This window comes from Bombus flavifrons, chromosome 12 (genome assembly GCF_040668555.2).
Source record: "Bombus flavifrons isolate JBK064 chromosome 12, iyBomFlav1_principal, whole genome shotgun sequence".
Taxonomy (NCBI): domain Eukaryota; kingdom Metazoa; phylum Arthropoda; class Insecta; order Hymenoptera; family Apidae; genus Bombus; species Bombus flavifrons.
In genome coordinates, this window is record NC_138453.1 from 9,392,463 (window position 1) to 9,416,023 (window position 23,561).

At 45.7% G+C, this 23,561-nt stretch overlaps 1 protein-coding gene across 4 annotated transcripts in view; it reads right to left on the bottom strand.

Moving 5' to 3' along the window:
• dtn (transmembrane protein 132C dtn) overlaps window positions 1–23,561 on the bottom strand; it is an 81,058-nt gene that overhangs the window by 51,269 nt on the left and 6,228 nt on the right. The window contains exon 1 of one of the 4 annotated variants that reach the window (XM_069124677.1): window positions 19,814–19,953. The exons of the other annotated variants lie outside the window; for them this stretch is intronic. The gene's annotated coding sequence lies outside the window, so the exon portion shown is untranslated. Of the gene's footprint in view, window positions 1–19,813; window positions 19,954–23,561 lie in introns of those variants that run through there. 4 annotated transcript variants of the gene reach the window in all.

Genomic DNA, 23,561 nt, shown 5'->3' on the forward strand with positions numbered 1-23,561 from the left:
ATCGTCCTTTGACCTCGCTGCCTGTTCGTCAAATTATCAAGATCGAGCGCTACTCCGCTGTGCTTTACCTTCCTGTCCCTAATTCCTCGTACTTTGTCACTCTGAATATTGGCCGGTTCCTAGCGATAATATCTAACCTACGGAATATGCACGCGACCATTTCCTCTCCTAAGGATCGTGCAACATATTTTGGCAAATGTTAGCTATATCGTGCGCGTAAAACGAACGAGGATTTTCCTTAACCTCGCGGAGGTCATGATACTAAACGTTTCGTATTCACTTTTCGCTTCTCCGATCTTCCTTTTCGTTGCTTCTTCGAGATATAGAAATTTTTCATACAAAAGAGTACTCGTGAAATATAAATGATTTATGGGTATAACTGGCCTACCTATAGCTGTATATCATCGCTCAAGTATCGGAACACTCGTTCTTCCACGGTGGGAGGGGGGAAGAGATGGCAATAATTTTCTTCTCTACTATCGTTACGACTATACCGCGATAATAAATATCTGGTTATTTGTATTTACATTTCGCGTTACGCTAAGACACCATGATAAAAAAGCTTTCCACGGTGGATGCTCAAAGAGTTATTAATCGATGAGCGACATAAAAATTTCGTCAACTATTTGTACGCTGTAACCATCAAAAAATATTTACGACAAAAGTGTCAGGTGTTTCTGTCAGATCAAACGCGATCTCCGGAGGGTTAAAAAAGAAACTCTACGGCTGGCAATTTTATCGCAGTCTCGTGCTGTTTTCTTCATAGACTTTCGCGCGATACGATATAGATAGCGAAAGCGGAGTTTGTTCCTGTTCATGATTTCTCGCTCTCCACCGTTTCACAATGCGATAAAAGTACGGGCAACTTGTGCAGAGGCCAACTCTGGGGTGCGCCTGTGGGACACGTGTTGATTTTTAGGTGGGTAGAGGTATGCCGAGCATTTACTGGCCAGGTGAAAAGCGTTGAAAGCTGGCGCCGTCGGAAATGCCACGAACATTCTGCACGATCCAACGCATTTCCGGTGAATGACGCGTCCGAAGCGTCGCAAGGAATAATCAAAAAGCCCGGTGCGCAAAGATTATCGTAACCCACGATCGAAAACGACTCGTCGAGGTATCAAAGATTTACGCCGAATGGAGTGTTCAAAGAAGAAAAAATGATGGTGGAAAAAGTTTTAATCGAAGATCTTCAACGAGTTAGCTGGCCAGAGTTAGCGATCGTCAAAATCTAGGAAAACTTCTCGAACCACAAGTTTTATTTGCCTGTCGTTTATTACCTCGATTATCATAGTATAAATTACCCTGGCTATGGAAGAAAGAATTGGCGCTGGCAAATTCTTATCGCGTAATATGTCATTCTATATGAAAGTTCCGGCATAAATGCGCCACGAAACACGCGAAAGAAGCTCGTGCACAAACACACACACAGGCCCGTGAAAGTATTTCGATACTCGCAGATACGTTTTATGAATATATTACGTTATATGGAATATTCTGAATTTTTATTAATATCGTCGCGAGTCTCGGCTGTCGTGCTCGTATTGGTAAAGTTTATAATTCTGCAACAACTTTGATTCCCTTATTGCTCTCGTGACAGTCTAATTAGAATGCTAATGAAATTTCGAAATATTTTCTACGACACTGACGGTCCTCATTTAATTTAACTTTACCTTATTTTATTTACGCGTTAATAAAACCATACTAATACCAAGCGTCGAACAAGCGTTTAAACGACCACACGCGTACAGCATATAATAAAATAACATATAATTTACGAGCACGTACATAGCATCAGAAAGCATATTCGATGAGATGTTTCAACATTGTAGCAAGGAATCGAAGAATAAATCCGCTTGATCCAAGTATCTATTGAGTATAGTACATATTCTAGCAACCGGTGTATCGGTGAGACCGAATCCGCAAATGGACAGTTTCAGTGATAAGCGTTGGAATACTTTCGTAATGCACTATAACCCATTGGAAGGTGGAAAATAGAGAGATATTTCATCCATGAAAACCCAGCCGCGTGATTGATCGATCCGAGACGCGATGCGACGAAACGAAATCGATGCGGTGATTTATAAAAAAGTTAAGCACCGATCAAAGGGTTCGTAGCGGTCACGGGAAGATTGATAATCCGTGGCAAGAATGACGCATTAAGATGTATCGTTTGTGCAAGCTGTAGCGTGAGCACGGTTGATGCGGTTGGTCGAGTGTAAAAATCAAAGAGACAACTTTTTCCCTAGCAATCGGACGGTACGTGGCGTGTAATTACTTCCGACAGATAGAGAGTACGAGACAGGCGAAACTCTGCGCAACTCTTGACGCGTAATACGCATCCACTTCCGACGCCTACGTACCACGAAATACGTTGTTACGCAGACACGTCGATGTGTACGCGAGCTACCGAGAGAGCTCACGAGAGGTGTAAGCCGCAACCTCGATGAATACCCTCGAGTAGCAACGCATAATGTATGTCCGCATAGTAGTTACGTGACCGGCGAACGAAAATAGATGCACCCACCCATTTTCCGTCACGCTAACTTGTGCACGCGGCTGCCAGATAAGTCTCGCGAGCACGTTTTCTTGGGAACGGTAATTCCTTGGCCGGAAATAAAGAAAACCGATGGATACAGCCCGATGGTGGCCGGTTCAACAGCCTGGAACGAGACCAGTCGGTAGTATGGATTCGTTGCTCGAGAACGAGACGCGAGACGATGATAAAAGGGATTAAGCTTGTTACGATCATCGAATATTTCAAGTGGCTCGTAGTCGAACGCTTATCGCCTTATCAGGCAAAACTTTCATTGTAAAACACCTTGGAATTTCGTTAGTACGGTGCGAAGACACGACTGTGGTGAAGCGATCTTTATTTATTTAAAAATTTGAAAATAGACATTCTGAACGTACGATAAGCGTTAGAGATACTGCCGCTGTATATCAACGTAATTCACGTATACGATCTCTGTAAAATCTATGGTTCTACTAAAAATGTGCCGTAGCTTTCACGCAGCTTTTCAGATCTCTTTCAGGCTTTGATACAATCCTGACTCGATGCTGAGTCTCCTTCCGGTCTTCATGTAATTTATAAATGTTTCGCGAAAGATACGTATTAAAGCTTCGTTCAAACGAACCAAATTAATCCTACTGCTTTAGTGTCTTTCACGGCGTATGCGGGAAAACACATAATGCGGGGTAATCTGTCCATTGAACGACGTATCTTACGATATCCAAAGGCGAAGGTTCTTTTTAGGGAGCCGAGGCTTAAATGCATACGTCGGGTGTTGGAACAACGCACAACGCCGTTAGGCGTGTTTCGCGTAAACCGCTCCGAGTTTGTCTTCAAAGGCTTAAGGGACAGGGCAAGAGAAATTATGCAATAACCGTGGTGCTAGGAAATGCGGGCGGCACGACGCTGGTAATTCTACTTGAACGTATAATGATACAAGAGGAGGGCGAGGCTCGTCAAAGTAAGCCGAGGGACTAAGAGGGACTTAACCCTCGAGTGCATAATTCATAACACATTAGAGTTGGAGAGGCGGCGATCTTGATGCTCGCATTAGGTAGCCCTTACGTAATGTCGTCCAATTAAAGCAGGACGACCATGGGAGGAGCGAAACGACGAGTCGTCAAAAATGACTCGTTCACGTGCTCCATCGGTGAATTAAAACGTCGATATCCAACGACTGCTTCGTTCCAATTTAAATATTTCTATCGGCAGCAACGCTCTGTCCGACGATGAAATTGCAAATTGCAATTTCGTTATTCTTTTCAGCGAAGCAGTCTACCGCTTTCTTTGATCATCCGCGCATCCAACGTGGAAAACGAGATTGCCGTTTCACATTGTGCATCAGTCGGAAGAACGGTGGAGAGCTCTTCGAGGAAATTTCTGTCCAGGTGTCCGAGAAACCTTTTCGTTTAGCGACAGGATCCGTTTTAACTGGCCACCGGGAAAAGCAAAGTCGTGGGAATTCGGTGTGTTGGCGGTGCCACGACGAATAAAAACAACGCTGGAAAATCTATCTCGATAAGCGAATCGACGTCGTCGCCTGCGAAAAAGTAGGAAAAACGAAGAAAGGAACGACAGGAGGGATTTCAGTGGCGTTATCCTTAGCAGTCGCATCCAGTTTGTGTTCGATAATTACGCGACGTCTTCGGGGGATGAAGCAGAAGGTCAACAGGGGGAAGTCAAGCGGAATCCTGGTGTGCTTCGAAGCGCGATCAAGCGATTAGATAGCGCCTGCGAGACACAAAAGCTCGGTGGAAGACTCGGGCCGAGGCGGTGATGTCGACGATGTCGTCGCCGTCTTCGTCATCGTCTTTACCGTAGAAAGAGAGCATAGTCGAATCGAGACGAGTCGGGTCGAGTATCGATTAGGTTGGTGTAGGTAGAGCGAGTCGAAGTCACCGAGATACCAAGAGAAAGAGGCGATGGAAGGTGGCGGCGGCGACGGCGGCTGCGACGCCGCCGAGGATCGATCGTCGCCTCTGCCCCAGCCGAAACAAATAAAACCGTAACGAACGCGCTCTCGTGACCGGTTTCCACCGGACTCTTTTGCGTTTTTTCCGCGATAAATCCTATTCCCTCCACCACTAACCAATCCCTCGATCAGTTATCAGTTCCGGGCCGAAGAGGACAATTTTTGATTAGCAAGTCCGAAGGACCGATACAGTTCCCCGTTCTATCGTGTTTTCCATACAAGGTACAGTCGGATATCGAAAAATCAAATGGAACTTTGGCTGACGCACAGATTCGTTTCCAAGATTTAAACGTTCAGCGAATCGAAATCTTGCTGTTTCGGGCTATTGCGTTGATAAATATTTTTACGAAAGAAAAATAACAATTTTTCTATTTTCTTCCGATGGAGAAACTTCTTCCTTTGGATCGAGTTCCAGAAAAACATAATTTTCGGGCACGAAGATTAAACCAAGGGCTAAAATTTTGATTAACGAAAGCGGATGGTCGGTACAATCCGCTATTTTTCTACTGTGTTTTCCTATGGAAGGTAGCGTCGAAATAGATACATAGAATAGGACTTTTGCCGCGACACATAGTGTCATCTCAAGATTTAATCGTTCGAGTTAAAACCTTATTCGTTTAGATAGATACTTTTATGAAAAGACAGCGACTTGAAAAACAGCGAGAGAAACGCTGTTTCCACTTTTGGGTAAGGATAATTTGACACAACATTTTTACCAACTAATTCCATTTCTCTATACGAAATAACATTGCGATCGATATTTAAGAGTTAAATAAACGATTAGGAATTTCAGATATTTAGATTGTCGCGTCGACAAATTTTTATACCTTTTTTTTAACAGCGAAACTTTCAGTCCGAGCTGGAGGAAAATTTAATTGCCGTGGACAGAGATAATTTGACGCCAACGGGTTGATTACGAAACGCACTTCATATCCCTGGAAAGTTGAGCGTACAGCAGTACGTTATATAGTGGATAATGACGAAGAGCATGCTGGAGGACGCGTCATCGATCAATTCTACACACATTGCGCGAAAGCTTATAGACGATGCATAAACGAGCAAAGAGAACGTTGGACGAACAGTAGGCCAGCGATAATAACTCAGCCGCAGCTGAACCGTCGCAATTTCGAAGTTTAATTTCAAGAACCAATAAAGCCGGGAACGATAACAATAAGAGAAAGAGAGGGAGAGAGAGAGAGAGAAGATAGAGAAGGCTTTAAAACGTTTAAGCGGGTCGAAGGGCAGAGACGCTTCCACCGCGTGGAAATAATGGATAAACTGAATGCTTTATTCCTCGTAAAATTTCCAACGATATCGTTTCTTTTTCAACGTATTTTTATTAAAGAATCATGCTTTAATATACGAGCTCAGGTAAAACGCCGCGCCATTGATTTCGATGTTTAATAGTAAAACATTCTAAATGAAAAGGTAAATATACGTAACCGCGACGCGATACGAGTAATCTCCTGAGACTGCTAAATGATCCATTAATACGTCAGATTAGCACGTACTAATCCGAGTAGCGCCATACTTTCGCTCGTCTCGTATCGTTATAATTCAAAATTCTCTTTCTCAGATCCAATTAACCGCTTACGTAATGTCACAAATACACTCGGCGATCGGACTTTTTCTCTGATACTACGGACGTACACGTTCAACAAATTTCCATTTACCAACTTTTACGAAACCTGCGTGAATTTGTCACCGTTTATTTTTTTTTTTTTTTAACAGTTACATCTTTAAACCTAATAGGTATCGCACGAAACGTATAAATCTCGTTTGTATGAAAATTGTCCAAGCTAATGGTAATGAATTGAAATCGAAATTAAACTGAAAATGTTAAAGAAAAACCTACGTATCGTATATTTTCCCTTACACATCGTTAATGGTACGTTGTTACATGTACGAAATAGAGAAATTAGATAAACGAGCTAAATATCCTATATCCGCATAGAAAAGCACGTTTCATCAAGACCGATGCGTGGTGCTTCGCAAGCTTTCATTATCCCTTATGGATAGTTTGCAACCATGCCAGAGTTCCATTACTCTCTTACCATGTATGTAACCCAACGTTTCGAACCAGCACTTGATACCTACGAGGGAAACGATGCGGAGCATCATCGGAATGTATGTAAATCCGGCTATACATATGTATACATATAGGAAACCTAAGTAGATAGATACATATATTCTACTCGAAGAAAACGGCCGAGATTTAGGGATGGTGCTGGATGGGTGGGTGTTGTTGGGAGGGTGGAGAGGGGGAAATTGGCCATTAATCTGGTGGAGGCATTTCCCCGAGAATTAAGGGATATTCTACTTTCTAAGACGGCGGTTCCTTTCGACACGTATGCTAGCAATTAAGGAGCGTCATATCGCACGAGATATCTAATCTCGAGTGGTCCGCGAAGAATGCGGATTGAACTTTCTCCAGCGGTATATCCGTGTTTTATTACAAGAAACGACAGCAATATGGCACGATGGTGGGAACTATGATCGATCATCGGTTCCACTGGAGCGAACAAGAGCGTGGTTTCAATGCCAGCTTATACGGTCGAACGGTCGTTTTACGCTAAAGTTGGCACATCGGCTTGGCAAATGCAGGTTATTCAATCGTGCTGCGATCGATGCGATTTCGCGCCGGTCTCGTCTCTCCGTTTCGATTATTTTCGTCGTAAAACGGAAATACATAAGTCGAGGGTATCGACCTATCGGGTCCGTTCTATCCGATAATCGGATAAACAGCGGCAGGAGTAGCCCGGTTCGCGTAATTGCTCGATCAATTTTCTTGCAGCAACGGGCGCGTGGCGGCTTGTAACGCAGTTACACCCCGAGGAAATCGAGAAACGGTATTCGAACGATAGGTGGAACGGTTCGGACTACGGACAGCTCGAACCGCCCATTTCCTTCGGCCAATTTGAATACAGATCGACACGCAGCGACGTTATTAAGTCAATGCAGGAATTCCCGGCGTTGCGAGAGTCGAGGTCGGAACCGATCGAACTAAGTTTCGCGTCGGACAATAGCTGACAACGGTAAGAGGATTCCGGTAGGTGAATCGCGAATAGAATTGCAAAAGGGCGAGAGACCAGCGGAGACCGCGTTTCTCTCTCGCCGTGCCGATTGATATACGCTCCGCCGTTTGTTCGCCCAACGAAAAAGATACCTGAAATATTAGCGGTCGTCTCGTCTCGCGTGCTTCGCTACTCTAAAACTGGAAGCACGATTTATTTTCGTTCGAACGTTAATCACCGGCGGTCTGCTAGGCATTTTCATTACTAGCGCACGATATCCGCGTAAGTAGGATGCGAGAGTGTTGCACGGTGAACGATATTAAAGCGACACAGACTTATGGCCGTTTGGCAGTTCGCTGGCCCTATTACGACATTACGAAAAACGGCATGCCCTGGTTTTATACAATGGAACAACGGAGGAGGCGGTCGCGATTCCCAGTCGTAAAAATTTAATTCCCATTTATATTCAATTAAACGGAATACCGCGTCGACTATAATATCCGCTTTATTCGTACGTACGCTTGCTCGTCTCGCAGCCAGCCAATTCGATCGCAATGAATCTGACGTGTACGATATCGCGAAACGATGTAACGAAAATATATAGCGTCGCATCGTCAGCGAAACGCTGGTACGACGGTGAAATTGAATGCCATAGGTGGCACGTAAGGTGTGCACTGTGCATACGTCTCCTTCACGTTGACTCGTGAAATATGGAAAAGTTATTCTCGCCGAGTCGCCACGCGTAAGTTCGCACAAAAGAGAGCGCGAGCTGCTGCAATTTTTCGTTATTTCGCTTTACGAGGCCGCAGCGAAACCGCCTTCGTACGTGGAATGCGTGCGGCTTGCGTGCCACTACACGGCGAGCGCATTTATTCGCACCAGCGAGCTCACGCTTCACGCGACACACGAACCAGAGGCTTTACGAGCCGATCTATACACAGCAGCCTCAGTTATCCGGGTTAACTGCACTTTGAACGCAATTTATACTCATCGCGATGTACGCACCAATCGCCATAGCGTAACCCGCGGACGTTCTACCTAGCGGTGAACTAGCTAGAAGTGCCAATGATAGCCGTGAATTAGTCGCTGAATTTCGTGGTCACATACGTATCAGCAAACCCATTCGGAGCTGTATATTTTTAAACTATAAAGTTCAAACGATAATTTGTCATAATGTCGCGGATGCTTCGACTTTCTTAGATTTCGTAAAATGGTGAAATCCAAGTGGAAGAAACAGATCGCTGAAAGTGGCAATTTCTACGCGAATCACTTACGTTTGATACGTTTTTCAGTCGATGATACCATTCAACGAAAGACGTGAAAAAATTCGTGTAACATCTTCCAACACTCTAAATTAAGAGAAACAATTTATTTAAATATATCACGTATAGCGAAACACACGAAACGTGGCGTTACGCTAGAACTAGGTCGAACACGAAAGACCTACGTCTATGTACCAAAAATATAGTTGCGGAAACGTACATGTACGATTTTATTCTGCTACAGTCCGATACGAGTTTCCTCTACCGAAGATGGAATAAGGGTCGCTATATCGATGATTTCCGTCGAGTTATCAAGAAAGAAAAGAGTGGCGCCCAGAGTCTCGTTGTTTGCTTACTTCAAGCAGGCATTTCAGCCAATTCCAGTTAAAACGGATTATTCCGTCGGAAAGGAAGTTGCGTAGCGAACCATCTGTATCGCAATTCCAAGTAAACATCGCTTTTTCCAATTCACCGTAATTAGTGGCCTGGTAAAATGAACGAGAATCCTCAACTATTAGAGACGAAGAGAATGAATCTAACGAAGCGCCATAGAGAACGGAACGCAAATAAAAATGCGGTATCCACGGGAAGCGCGAGCGAGCGGTCCGGCAAAAAGCTGGAAGATATTCCACGTCGACGGTAACTCCACTAATTGCTGCCGGAATTGCGTCTAATTGACGGGCAGACGCTTCATCAGCATTACCAGGAAAACTATATGTAGTAGCAGGTGGCCCGGCGTTGTCCTTCGTGGCTCTGCAACAACGCCCTATGGGGTTTGTTTCATTCGAGGGAAAGGAAACGTTCGAGGAGCACAGAACCGCGACGAGCGAAGAAGATGCTGACAGCCGGAACCAGAGCGTCGTCGTCATTTACTCCACGTAGCTGAGAATCTCCTTCTGCTGGTTCAGCGGATCGTGCTTCCACAACTCCCTTTCTTCGAGTTCCGATCGACCTCGAGTTCCCCGACCGTAAGTCACCTCTCTCCCTCGAGTCCCCGATCTCTTTCGAGGTCGAGTACCATCCTCGACGATTCGTTGCGTTCCGTTATCACCTTTTCGCTGGCGTCGTCGAACGACGACACGCTCGTGGGTATCCACGCGTCGAGGTTTCGTGTCCCGCCTACGACGTCGCTAGGGCACGAAAGGCAGTTCGACGTATCCTGGGCTGACGTTTCAGGTTCCGGCTACGAGTCTCTTGACGCGGTTACACGATACAACGGGCGGAGATTGTTTTAACCGGTGTTGCTTTCTTCTTCCGAATTAATGGTCGACACCGACGCGGCCCGCTTTTCCGAGGAAATTACCGAGCGAACGAGTCGAAGCTGCACGTTTCGCAAGCCACCACGCGAACTGAGAGCAATGCAAATCTTGGCGACGCGTCTCCTCGTTCTTAGCTTGTATAATTCAACGACATCGAGCTGGGTAGAAGCGGAGCTGCGGCTCCGCAAACAACGCGAGTCCGAGGAGCGTGGCAGAGAGGGTCTGATGTAAATTTCTATTTTTTTTCTAAAAGTAAACCGATTAATAGAGGCGAAGCGGAGGTCGTTTTATTCTCGTCGTCTCTTTGCCTTCCTCTTTTCAGCCGGCGCTTCGCGCGCAAAATCAATACCGGATTCGCAATTTATTCGCTCCAACACGAACGCAACAGATGCGAGCTAACGGTCGAGGAAGAAGTAAAGCGTTTTATCGGAAATATTTTGTCCGACACGGAAGCGCGCATATACGCGCAGATACAATGTACGTACTGTATATGTATACAGACAAAACGTATATATAAATATACACGATGTTTCTAAAACAACCGAACCAACTTTCGGTCGGCGTTCCATTCAACTCGGAATTGCGACCAAGTTCCATGAACGCGGGGAATCGCAAAGCCTCCGCTTCTAACTTACAGTCGCTTTACTGTATTCGCGAGAAAAGGACTTTCCTGAGAATACTTTTTTAACTTCCCTCTCACCCCCTCCCCCCGTTTCGAAACTACCGTTAAAAATACGCTTCTCTACCTCGTTCTCGACGATGCGCGTATCGTCTGGTAACATTTCACGCGTTAAAAAATTGTCCCTCTATTTCCAAGTTTATCGCCAAAAGCGATAGAACGAGTAAACTTTTAAGAGGTTTCCCTCTGTTCGAGGAAGATCTGGCGTGTATAATCACCTCTGCAAGGTGTACGAGTCGACGAGAGCAGGCGGATATCTCGACGTTGGCGTGTCGGTTTCGTTCTAACAAGCCCTCTTTGAGGCTTGATTTAATTTTCCTGCTAGGAAAGCCTTTTTCGGTGAAAAGCTCGCAATCACCGGATAATATCTAGACGACTCTTAGAGAGGGATGGCGGGCCGCTGTGCCGTGACGGACGTGACTCGCAAGACGAGAAATACGTCGGCAGGTATCGCGGTGAAATAAAATATCCTGCTATTGTGGCACGGAACGCCACGGGAAAATAATATGGAATCGTGTAGCAATGACAGAGCGATAATGTAAGGGAATATGGATACATTCGTAACAAAAGTTAGCCGTCTTATCGTCCCTGTGAACGCATTAGCGTTTCCGTGCATCGTCGGTATATATCGCATCAAGAGCATTTTTGGAACGACTATACGTCGTCCCATTACTCGAGAAATTCTTGCCAAAGTAATTTAACGTCACCAACTTGTGTTCCGGTGCAATCTTAATCAATTTCACGGCGTAGCCGACATATCTTAACGAAAACATTCGCCACGACGACGCGACGCGTAACGTTGCACGGTTGATGAAACGTAGGAATGCGGAACACGAGTTCAATTACGTTTGCACTCTATTGCCACGATATACCAAAATTGACCTCCTCGTTAACGAGTCGATGAAGCGCAACTTCGCCTTTTACACTATTGAATTTGCCTGCAAGATTCTCTCTTCGTGTACTCGGAGACCTTGGCATGGAATGTACGACTTAATTATGTGTGGGTATAGTATGTTCGTTAACACCATGCCTCATATTCAACTCGTGTATATGTACGTAGCTGCTCTGGCGTCAGCCTGGAATACCAGCGATGAAGTCATCGAATGAAAGACGTCGGAAAAGTCGCACGCCTTCGAAACGTATTCGTAGCGCTTTGTCGCTCGAAACATTTGCCTCTCTAGAAACGGCGTATTTCTGCATTCGCAGCCCGTGGCACCGATCTCATATAAAAGACTAATGTAATATGTATTTCAATATGTACTTGTATGCGACGAGAGTATAAACAGGCAGCCAGTCTTAACGAGATCTTCTCGACGTCTGATTTAATTTTCAGGACACGAAGTCATTCGACTGATAATGTTGCTTCCGTCGCTGAAGAGAACTGCGGCTGAGTACAGCGAGCGCGTTGGCCACTCGTATCGCGAAGGCAACAGAAATACGAAGAAATGTCGCGTTAACATCTTAACCGATTACATCGGTCGATCTGATCGATGGATAAATAATTACAACGTGGATCGTGGGATCGTATCGCGTGCAGAAATAATGCACGCGAATTATCAAACTGTTCGTTACATTAGTAACGAACGGGTGGCTAATTATAATCGGGCTCGTTCAATTATTGCTCGTTATCACGTCAATTAATCCGCTACGTAACATGTTTATGTATATTTCCGTGCGTTCGTATCGGCCGCTGACAAGAGAACAAATTATCGACGTGAAAAGCGGGTCACATCTGAATCTAAATTCGTTAGCATTCGACCAACTTGGAGGATACTTTGCAGGCTTTGTAAAGGCTCGTTATATCGTAGCCACGTCCGAATGTGCTAGCCGGTGTTTCTTGTTTGCATTCAAAGCCCTAGCTAAGTCGGAAGCGTGTTTACATGTACCTTCCCGTACAGCGAAGCTAAGTGGACCAGAACCGAGCGAGTGACCAAACCTAACGAGGCCTCGTTTGCGGCTTGATTTAATTTTCCAGACGCGACGGTATTCGATGAAAAGCTAACGTGAGGTCAACGGTTGAAGGTTGTCAGGGATCCTCGGCAGAGCGTAAAGAGTTCGACAGAGGGTGCAACACCCCGGGGAAAGAGGCACAGAGCGATGGAAAAAGAGGGAAGATGATCTTCAGAGGAGAAAAGACCAGCCCAGGCCGGATCAGTGCAATTTACGAACCGGCAGTCTACGCTCGTGCACAAACTTAATCCGTCCGATGCATGGAATGCAGAATGACGGAAACTGTCCTCCTGTGTATCCATCTCGAGAAATGGAGTCTCTTCGTGGAGCATCACTGCCGGAATACCAGAGACCAGACTTTACAGTCGGATATTTGTTTTTCCGGCCTGAATGCTGAACACTCCGGCGAATGAAGTATTCATAACGAAAGGGGCGACGTATACCGAGGAAAAGAGAAGCGTTTCTTCCGCGAGAAAGTTAATTGGACGGAGTTGAAAGACGCCGAGGCCCGGCGCCCTTCTCCTATCGTTTCCTCGACACACCGAGCACACGATTAATTTTACCGACGTCTGTCGTTGCTCGACAACTTTAGATTAAGCCCGGTGGAACTTTGGAAAAGTCGACGACCGGGAAATTTATTCGCCGAACGACGAAGGGTGAAACGACGTATTAATATCGTATCGGTGACCGGAGCACGGAGGAAGCGTAACATTTTCGTATACCTCGGAGAAGTGAATCGTTCGCGTGCGTTGGAAATCCGGGCGGATCGATCGTCACTGCAAAACGTACTTTAAATCCGAAAATCATCGTCTACGTCTGCATCACGGAGTCGGATGGAAACGAGAAAATAGCCGAATTGAAATCGAAAAAAGGAAAGGGAGAGGCGTACAGTCGGGCAGATATTGGACAGATGTCGCGTGCAATGTGCAAATGTACGAACGAACGTGAAGCAGAAACTGGAACGAGAATCAAGAACAGTGACGACACACACCAACGCGTACGCCCGTAATCTAGCGTACAAGCCGCAACAACAGCGTGCACTCTTGACACGTACTAATACGTGCAACATCGTACAATCCCGTGGAGACGGAGCGCGCAATTACTGCGCTCGCAAGGAGCAATTATCAAAGCATTGAACGACGCGAAGAATCAGAGGAACCTTGTGTCGCGATTCGTTCCATTCCACCTTTGTGGTTTTTGCCGTTCGAACGGAACAAAGCGGAAGAGAAAGAGCAGAGAAAGAACCCATCGATCCCCGGAGTATCGCGGCGAGCGTGTCTATCGTGCGATAATTGATTGTTCCCGAACAAGAAAAGCACCGTACAATAATTCATCGAAAGCCATAACGCGTCATAAAAGCATACAGCAACTTCGATCAAACTAATTTAACTACTCTCTCTCCGTTAAATCCGCGGGCGAAATCCACGTTGCGTTTCTCGTTTCTCATTCGATCGACCTAAAGATCTCACCGCGTAACGGTGCCCGGTAGGTAGGTAGGTAGGTAGGTAGTTTGCGGTTCGTACTTATTTCGACTCGACTCGGCTCAGCTCGATTTCACCGTTCTATTCGTTATCGATCCCTGCGCTTGAAGACCGAGAAATTAAAGCACCCGCGGGGACTTCTGAATCCACACCGCGATTCCCTTCCATCGTACCATTCAATTATCGTATAACCGAAAAGCTAGCTGATTCTGGCAAGTCGCTTCGTGTACCGCTGCATCGTAAAATCCCAGGAACGCGCGTTGTCGTTGACTTTATTCTTTCCGTCTTTGTCCCTTTTTATCCCCGCCGCATATTTCCTACGCGGTATTTCTGTATGGTTCTTTCCTTGCCGATCCGTACATACCTATACACGTAACGCGCGGTTCTCTTCGTCGTTCTCTGTCATTCTTTCTCACTTCCGCCGCCCTCGCTTCCACCTAACCACCCTATATATCCGTGTATATGCACACGCACGCACGTTTAGTACGTACGCGATCGTGCACCAGATTCCTGGCTTCCGTGTTTCCAAGATTCCGCCGCTGTTTATATACCGCACTCCGCCACCATAGCTATATGTATATTTGCGGTCGATACTCGCGATAACACGGCAAACTATGTAAAAGGAAAAATTGTAAAAAGCTGTAGAAGCATCGAGTATGGTCGAGAGGGAAATTGAAAAACCGATTTTTATTTCGTTCGTGATTTTCTTTTTTGATAACCGCGCGCTCTGTGCACACAGAACCACGCGTTCCAATTACTAAATTCTCAAGTTGCTCGATGAGGAGGATATTAAGTATCGATTCGTATGCACGAGCGTTCTCCGCGGGCGCTCTCCTACGACCTCGCTATGGATTTTCTTCTGCATAGTTTAAAGGGCCGGCCCGTTAGATTGTTAAAACGCAATAAAAGTACCGAAGCTGTGCTTCATTCTCGCGCAATCCGGCCGGGGGAATTAACGGCGGAACTTTCGGCAGATCGTTGAACAGGAAACAAGCGTGTTTCCAAAAACACAACTCTACCGGAGAAGTCATTAACGCGACTCAGAGCTGCGAGTTGCGAGGCAAGAGAATCCCCGTCGTATAACGCTCGCTGGGACTTTTCAACTCCGTCCATAAATCGTTAGTCGAAAATTCATAGGATTTGTACAGGGGATTTGATTGCAATTTTGCCTGACCGTGTTGTCTCTATCAAGTGAAATTTATTTATTTATTTACTTATTTATATAGGAGAGAAATGTACATCGCTACACACGGATAAGCTGTGAACTAATTCCTGATAACACGAGATCGACGACGTGGTGTACAATGACAATTTAGTCTTTCGTATACCAATTTTCCACTATTTTACTTACGAATGGAGCGCGATAGATTTTTTTGAAAATTCGTATCTTTATGATTAAATTATTTAAATGAATGTCGATAGAAAACTGTTCTACCAAATATTACAAGAGGAACTATAATTTGCGCATCTTACGTATTTCCTCGTATTACGCAATAAAAATCCACCATCTATTTATAAATGTAATATCCAACATCGTTCTTCCGAATACATTAACTTACGAGATCTTACGGTGTTAAATATCGTAGCGTAGTTAAACCAGTCGAATAACACAGGATAACCCACTAATCCAGAGACTGTGACGAAGACCAACTGAATTCTAGGAAGAACGATTCCAAGTCTACCACCGTACATCGTAACGTTTTTCCCCTCGAATAAAGGGAGATTTTGACCAGTACCCGCTTTGGAAACCAGTCGTTTACCCGAGCTCGATGTTCCCACTTTTCCCGGTACGAAGCAGTTTGCGACGGCCTGCATTATGCATTCCGTAACTTTAAAACGGTTCAACGTGCAACGATGCGGCTTTGCGCGCTTTAACAAATAATACCGCCGGTTACATTTCTGCAAACGTGTCCCGCGATACGCGTGCTCCATGAAATTTTAATACGATCTGACATATTAAGGGAACAAGCTTGCGAGTTTTCGCGAAACTATGATAACGAGACCGCCGTTACTGGAACGTTTTATCATACATCGAGTTTAACCTAAGTACTTTTCGAACTGGAATTCTCTCGTTCGAATACGCTTACCGATCAACCTTCCTGGCATATTAAAAAACTTTTTCCCTTGGAATTCGACACGAGCCCTCTCGATCGGAATCTCGCCCGATTAGATATATTCTTTAATTAAAAAATTCCATCTGAGATCGAGATTCCGAATCAATCTGCCACGTTAAATCCGTTTCTGATTCAGCCTTTGACAATCTGGCCGGTGATAGTCACGGTAATGCGCACTTTGGCGCACGAGGATGAATGCACAGGTTTTACGATCGAAAACGGAAAAGTTCGCTGCAAACGCTACAAAATTTTCTGCAAATCCCGCGAATATTATTCGCCTATGAATTTATAGCACGCTTCGAAAAATGATGTAACTCTGCTCGATTGTAGTTCGGTTTTTGTTCATTTACTCGAATTTACTTTTACCTTGTCGCGGCAATCCGTACATTTTATATATAAAACAAAAGAAAAGTAAACATTTTGTTACGTCGCGCAAGACATCTGCACGCCATCCGGCGCTGCTTGACCGCCGACGGTCTACGCATCGTCCTTCGACCCTCAATAAATCCAAGGAGCCCGTAAAACGTCAGCTTTTTAACGCTATTGTTTTGACATATGTCGTCAATTTATTGAATAAGTTCCATATCCTAGAGATGATTTCTGCTTATAGCCAGTTTAGAAAGGCCCTTGGGTTTACTACACGCTATTAGGAAGCCCGGAGAAAGCAGGTAGTGACTTAGCAAAGAAACGAATGTTTAATCACCGGGAAATCCAGGTTTTCCGCAAACAAGACATCAACTAGTAACATTAGTAGGAGGCTCCATCCCCTCTAGTCAATCTTTAACATTGACTTAAACCAATGGGCATCGTAGATCGTTGCCCTCACTCTACTCACGAAAAGTGTGAACGACGAATCCACGTCCTTAATAAAAAGGGAACACCCACACCGAGCTTTCTTCTGTAATCCTACGAGACCGAACTACAGTTTTCCTACAACATTCATCCTGTCGATTACGAGGCTACTTCGGTTGCCTCTCTTACTCGTTCCTTGACTACGTCATATCTTAAGATATAATCTACGTTACTGCATATCAGTGTATAAGCGATGAAAATATATAAAGTTTATAGCTCTGTTAATCACAGTGTTATACTTATTCAATCACCCCTATTATCCTAGCCGAAATAAGGGGATCGATCTATTCGCGGTGTCGATTCTTGCAATCGTAACGGGAATTTACGACTCCCGTTGACGCGCATTCTCGCAATCGCGTCTCCCCGCGATATTCCGAAAATACACATTTGTTGATGCTTTTAGGCGAATTTCGTCAAATTTGCTGGACTGTTACGTGATTAAATCATCTGGCGCGCGAACTGGATACAAAATCAAATATCCTCGTTCTTCTTTTCGTTGCAAGACGACGAAGCCAAGACAACGGCGATATCGCCTCGAATTAATAGCACCCTCGGGAATTTTAATTTTCTCCTTGACACGTTCGCCGGATCGACTTTCGTGGAGTTCTCGCGCCCGCGCGTTTCCACGCTCTACGCTCGCAAAACGACGTCGCGTACATTTTACAATATAATCGTGTGATCGTCGAGGATCTCTCGCGAAAGAGCCTGCTTCCGAGAGCAGAGCGAGAAAGAAAGGGAGACGAGAGAGCTGAGTGAAAAGAGAAGAGAAGAGGAGAGGAGAGGTCTGAGTGGACTGCCGTCGGCACTCGCCACGCTATAGTGGCACTCGCTTCCACCCCCTTTCGCGAGACCGACTGCTAGCCAGCGATCTCGTCTCGAGTGTCCCACGGAACTCGCAACACAGACGACGACGAGCTGTCGCTGTTCCCTGGCTCGCCCTCGCGCGCTCTTATCACCGGTGCTGGCCTCCACGTCGCTTTAACCCGACCCATGCGGCGGAACTTCCTTTGACGCGCGATCGCCCAATAAAACGTCTCGCGAGAAGAATAACTCCGAGGCGAGTGTTCGCGCCACGTTCCATCGTGTCGCGTCGTTCTCAGAAACACACCTAACGATGGAAAGAGAACTGGAAAAAGGCTTTCCGTGCAGCTACGAGATGCTTGGCAAACTGAATTCGACTACTGTTCCGAAAGACGCGTAACCAGGTAGCAGATTCGGACGAAAATTTTGTGGCTATCGCGTGAGAAAGACGATTCGAAGCACGAAATGTAAGCTTTGCAGAGGAAGATAGAACAAGAATCTTGAGACTCGTTACGTTTGCTTCTGAATTAGACAAAACATTCCGTGCGATAAAGATGTATTTTTATAAAGCACTGTCGCTTAACTCGAAGCTTCGTAGAATAAAAAGAGTAGAGTATATGGAAGATTTCTATCGAGCGATGTGTACGATTTCAAACGTATAATCTACATGAAATATGAAAATTTGACGAACGATGGAGAATTTCCTAGGACTTTTGGTACGTGTGTGTGATCCATCTCAAATATCGGAATACTTGCCCGGTTTCGACAGGATGTCAAAATCATTACGCCACGATAAAATTGACGTTACAGGAACGATGTACATTATTCAAACGCACGAATCGCCAGTGGTAATATCTCGCATTTCAAATCCATCATCTTCCCCCGTGATATCAAGTTTCATCTAAAATCGCCCGCCCATGCCATTCGCAAGAATATCGTTGAATTCGATCAAGAAGCGTCATTAGCGTTTGCTAATCATAGAACGCTGCAAGCTCTATTTTCGATGTTCCATTTACGTCCCGAATGACAGCGTAATAGCGGTGCATACGCTGTTACAACATCCACCGATCGCGTAGGAAGTATACCACAGTGTTAACGCAGTATTTTCATCGTGAGTGACGGCGAGATGATCATTCGTTTCATCGCCAGCAGACACATCAGCGCTCCACGTTCAACGTCCGCCAAGGATGCGCGTAAAGCAGCCAAGAGAATGAAATGCACAGCCTGTCTCGCGCTACTTTATGCGTCGTGTGTAATATGTAAATAACGCTGTATACTAACTAGAAATGTCTTCCGCTTTTCCCTCCTTACAGTACGCAATCGATGTTCTACATAGCAGCTACAATACACATCAGAAAGAATACGTGTCCGGTGACTGTTTCGACTTGACTAATGGCTCGGAAGAAAGGCAGAAACTAGCTTCAACTCGTATTTCTTTCTTTTGACTTATTACCGTCGCATCATCGAGGATGCTGCAGCTACTACCTACGCTTTTTCAGCCACTCACGAAACAAGCTTTTATTCGAGAGCAGCGAACGCTCCGGTTTATAAGTAGTATCAGAGTTTTTTATCGTGTCTACAGGAAGTCAGTTTAACCCTAGGAATAATTAGAACGATACTCAAGAATCATTATCTGGCATAAAATTTATGCAAAGATAGAGCGGTTGGTGAAACGAATCGGACGCTTGTCGCAGGCAATTTCTATGCGCGTACTGTACGCGTTGTAATAAAACGTATCGAAATTTCATTGACAGTGTTACGATGCGTCGCTCGCCTGATTATATCGGTGAAATGTGAAACCGATCCGAAAATATGTATAGAAATTATACCTGAAGATCACTAGAATAAAAAACGATATCGTGGCATTACGACGAACAATATTTCGACAGTTTTAAAGGTGACGAACAAACAGGCGTTTACCTTTAAATACTTAACACTTATGAACGAAAGTGTGCGTCTTTTTACGTCTCTGAGTAGAATCACTCTCCATGTATATCCCCGGGACGCGGTAACTTCTGCAGACTCGCAAGATGCACGAGCGAATTCCCCGATGATTCGCGTCAAGTTTCGCAATTGAAATTGCAGGAGATTCGCGAGGGAGTAGGCCACGGCGGCGGCCAACGAGTTATCGTCGAAACGCAATAATCACGCTGTGGTAATTCATCGCGTTATTGTTTAACTGGCAAGTTGGCGAGCCCGCGAAAGCGGCTAAGAAATAGGAGGTCGCGCAGGCCGCCAGCTATTTCTCGTATAAGTGTCTGGCGAGTTACTCGCTAACTTCGAGGACACGGTAACAAGATAATGTACATGCTGTTCGCGTGACTCAAGATGCGCCGTTCTGTTCCGTATTACCGTCGCTAATTGAGTTACAACCCCAGTGTTCGTTGTTATTATTAATTATTATAGCGATTAATTAAGGGAACGAAGATGGGGGACCGATCGAACTCGCGTCAGGGTCGTGCGACCTGAACGAACCACGGCTTGCAAGCGCACGAAACGCCTTCGTATCGCGCACCAATTTACGACAAGGGGCGGAAAAATTGATCCGACGAAATTACGCTCGGTTAAAAGACAATCTCCTCTTTCGCGCGACGTAAGTATAATTATAGTTACATACATGCATAAGCGTAAATCCGATAGGGTGTCGAGAAACAAGTGGAGCGTACAGATTTGTCTGGTCGTAGGAGTTAACGTCGAAGTTCGGGGCTACGTTAACGAGGTAATATACAGGCCGTGCACGTCTATGGAACTGCAAGCCTGTAATTCGTATCACCGTCAAGCGTAGTGCAACGAGTAACTCGGTTACCAGGCTTGGTGTACGCGTTGCGCGCGAGCTGTTTTCCATGCCCGAAACTACGATCCGGTGTCGTTAACACCGGCACGAAGCACGAGACCGAACCGCCGGCTGTACGAATTTTGAGGCGACGTGACGGCCGCGCGCGAGAACTCGCTTGTAAATCAACGTCACCGACCGATACGTATTTGAACGCGAAAGATTTTTCGAAACCGGCTATCGCGCGTTGAAACGCGAAGACAGACCGCAGGCTCGCGAAACGCGGAACTATCGGCCGTGACGACGTTAACGTTGAATTCTACGCTATCGCGTGTAAAACAACGCCGTGAACCAAAATCACGACACCGTGACTGATACTGTCGGTGGACGCACTTTGAGAACTAAAAGATGGAACGGAACGGAGGCCGAGCGGAACGTATCAAAGGCCGATCTGACTGGTAACATTACCGCAAACACCGCCACCCGATATCGGCAGTGGATCTATGGCCGCGAACTGGAACGGTTAATCACGCTGCTTCAGCTCCAGTTTAATATCGCGTTATATACATTGGCGCGCTTCAAGTTCTCGCGACGCGCAGCAAACCGTAGAGGAACATCGGGAAATCCAATCGGACGGAATCGTGTACGAGGTCGGTGAAACGCGTCGACCGATAGGCGTTTCTATTAACGACCGCGAAAAGATATCGCAGCTGCAAATCAGATTTTCGTCGCTACGCATCGTTGAATAGCAGGATCGTGCGATGCATATCGTTCTGATGTTTGAAACCGCGTTACTCCGTGGCAGCCATGATACGAACGAACGGATCTAAAATTTCCATGGGAAAATCTACGAACAGAATTCCTGGATTAACACGCCACCGCTGCTCTCCTTGTCAGTCACGGTAGAACGACGCTGCCACGCGTTCTAAAGTTCGATACAATACAAACCGGCAGAGTGGGAAACTTGGCCTCAGGACGAAGCTCCGCGATTCCATGTAACTCGACTTAGTTAGTTCGATAACATTCGCGATAACTACGGTATATCTGATTGCCGGATTTAACGTTGTTGGCCAATACTCGAGACTTTCCAGCCTCGTTCGATCCTCGATCCGGCAAATTCGTTCGTATCTATGCTAAACGCAAGCTGATTGCAACGTCTACAATCCGTAGAGAAACTCGTCGCTCAGGGACCGCTACAATAACCGTAAGATTAATTTCCACCGTGTAAGATTGCGCAGAATTATTTGGTCAAACCGAACCACGTTATACAAATTCGATTATAATCAACTTGTAGGCGATCTACGTTCGAAGTTTACATAAAGACATAGTAAATCACGTTTGCCATCTTAAGAGGAACAATTTTTAAATAGAATATGTCCGTGTGGAAACTATCTTTACGTTTAGTTCTCAGATGAAATGTACACGACCACGTCACCAATTTTAACAACGTTAATTACACAGACTGATGTCGATGATATTAAACCGGCGCGACGACTATATTCGTTTCTTGCGAATTTATCGCTTATGTTCGAACGGCCCGTATCATCCAATTTATCGGATTACCCTATGCACCGACTTGAGACCGACTTTCTCGTTCGTTCGATCGCTCTCTGAACAGAGGTACAAGAGGAGAAAAGATTGGTCGTTCGGCGGAGAAAAATTTACATGTCCGGTCGTATTCGTTTTTCGATAATAACCCGCGGTCGATGGCTGTCCCCGGCGACCCAGATTCATTTCGAGCTCTATACAGCGATGCGTATACACGGGGAGTCAAGTGCGATCGATTCCAGTGGCATAAGACGCTTTAACCTAAGTCGCCCAGCAAAAGTGTATGCATTTCAATAGAACGAAGCATCGTTGGTATGTGCCTAAGACGCCCCTAGCGCTCGACCTATATTCTTCCAGCGATTCTTTACGAGCCAAGAAGCAACGTCGCGTTGGCGAGCCAACCTATAGAACGTAACGCGTCTCCTAGCAATTGGCCGGTAAAACCGCATCCAGCCAGGCTTCCCGTTGAACGAGTCTATTTTAACGCGGATGCTCTTAATTTCGATAGGCCGTGAACGTCGTGAAAGAACGTGCTTTCGATCTAGCGCGGATATTCACCAGGAATATACGTATAACTGCCGGTAACTATAACAACGGCTGTCTTTTGCGGCCAATCGATTCTTTTTCAAATCCGTCACAGCGCACCGGTTCCATCTCCGAGATATTTCTGTCCTTTTCATGCTCGAAGCGTAACGCTTGCTGCAAATCGGACGTATCGGCCGTGTAGAACGAACGAAAAGGAATCGATCGCCACTCGGTTCCTTTCGATTAATTACGGAAACGACATTACGATAAAGAAAAGTCGTTTCGTAGCAACGAAGTTCTCGTCGAAATTCAACCGATTATCAGGCGAAAAGCAATTCCGCGGAACCAGGCAATGGAGCGGTTTGTTGTATTACCGTGAGAACTACCCCATTCGGCTGTGTCATGTATATAGGAGGAAAGAAAGAAGGAAGGATGGCGCAAGTGGGTTGCACGGCTTAGAAGTTTCTCGAAGGTTGGTGGGTGTCGGAGAAGGCTGCGGGTGGCGAAACTGCGCCGTACCACCGCGCGAAAATTTTGCGAAGTACGTGCTCTTCTACGCGGACAAAAGTAACGCCGATGCAATTTCACAGCCGTCGCATCGCGGACACGAGGAAATGCGTCCTTTCGCCTAAATTCTAGAGAACCGCGACGTCTGTGCGCGTTTCTATTCGCGGCGAGAATCGAGGCCGCTTTTGGCCGGAACACGGGGCGAAACGACGAGAGATCGAACAGCGGTTTCCTTGCTGTCGTTCGTTTCATCGTTCGTTGATGGACTCTTTTGATCACCGCGATCAAACAGTCCATCGAAAACAATTTCATCAA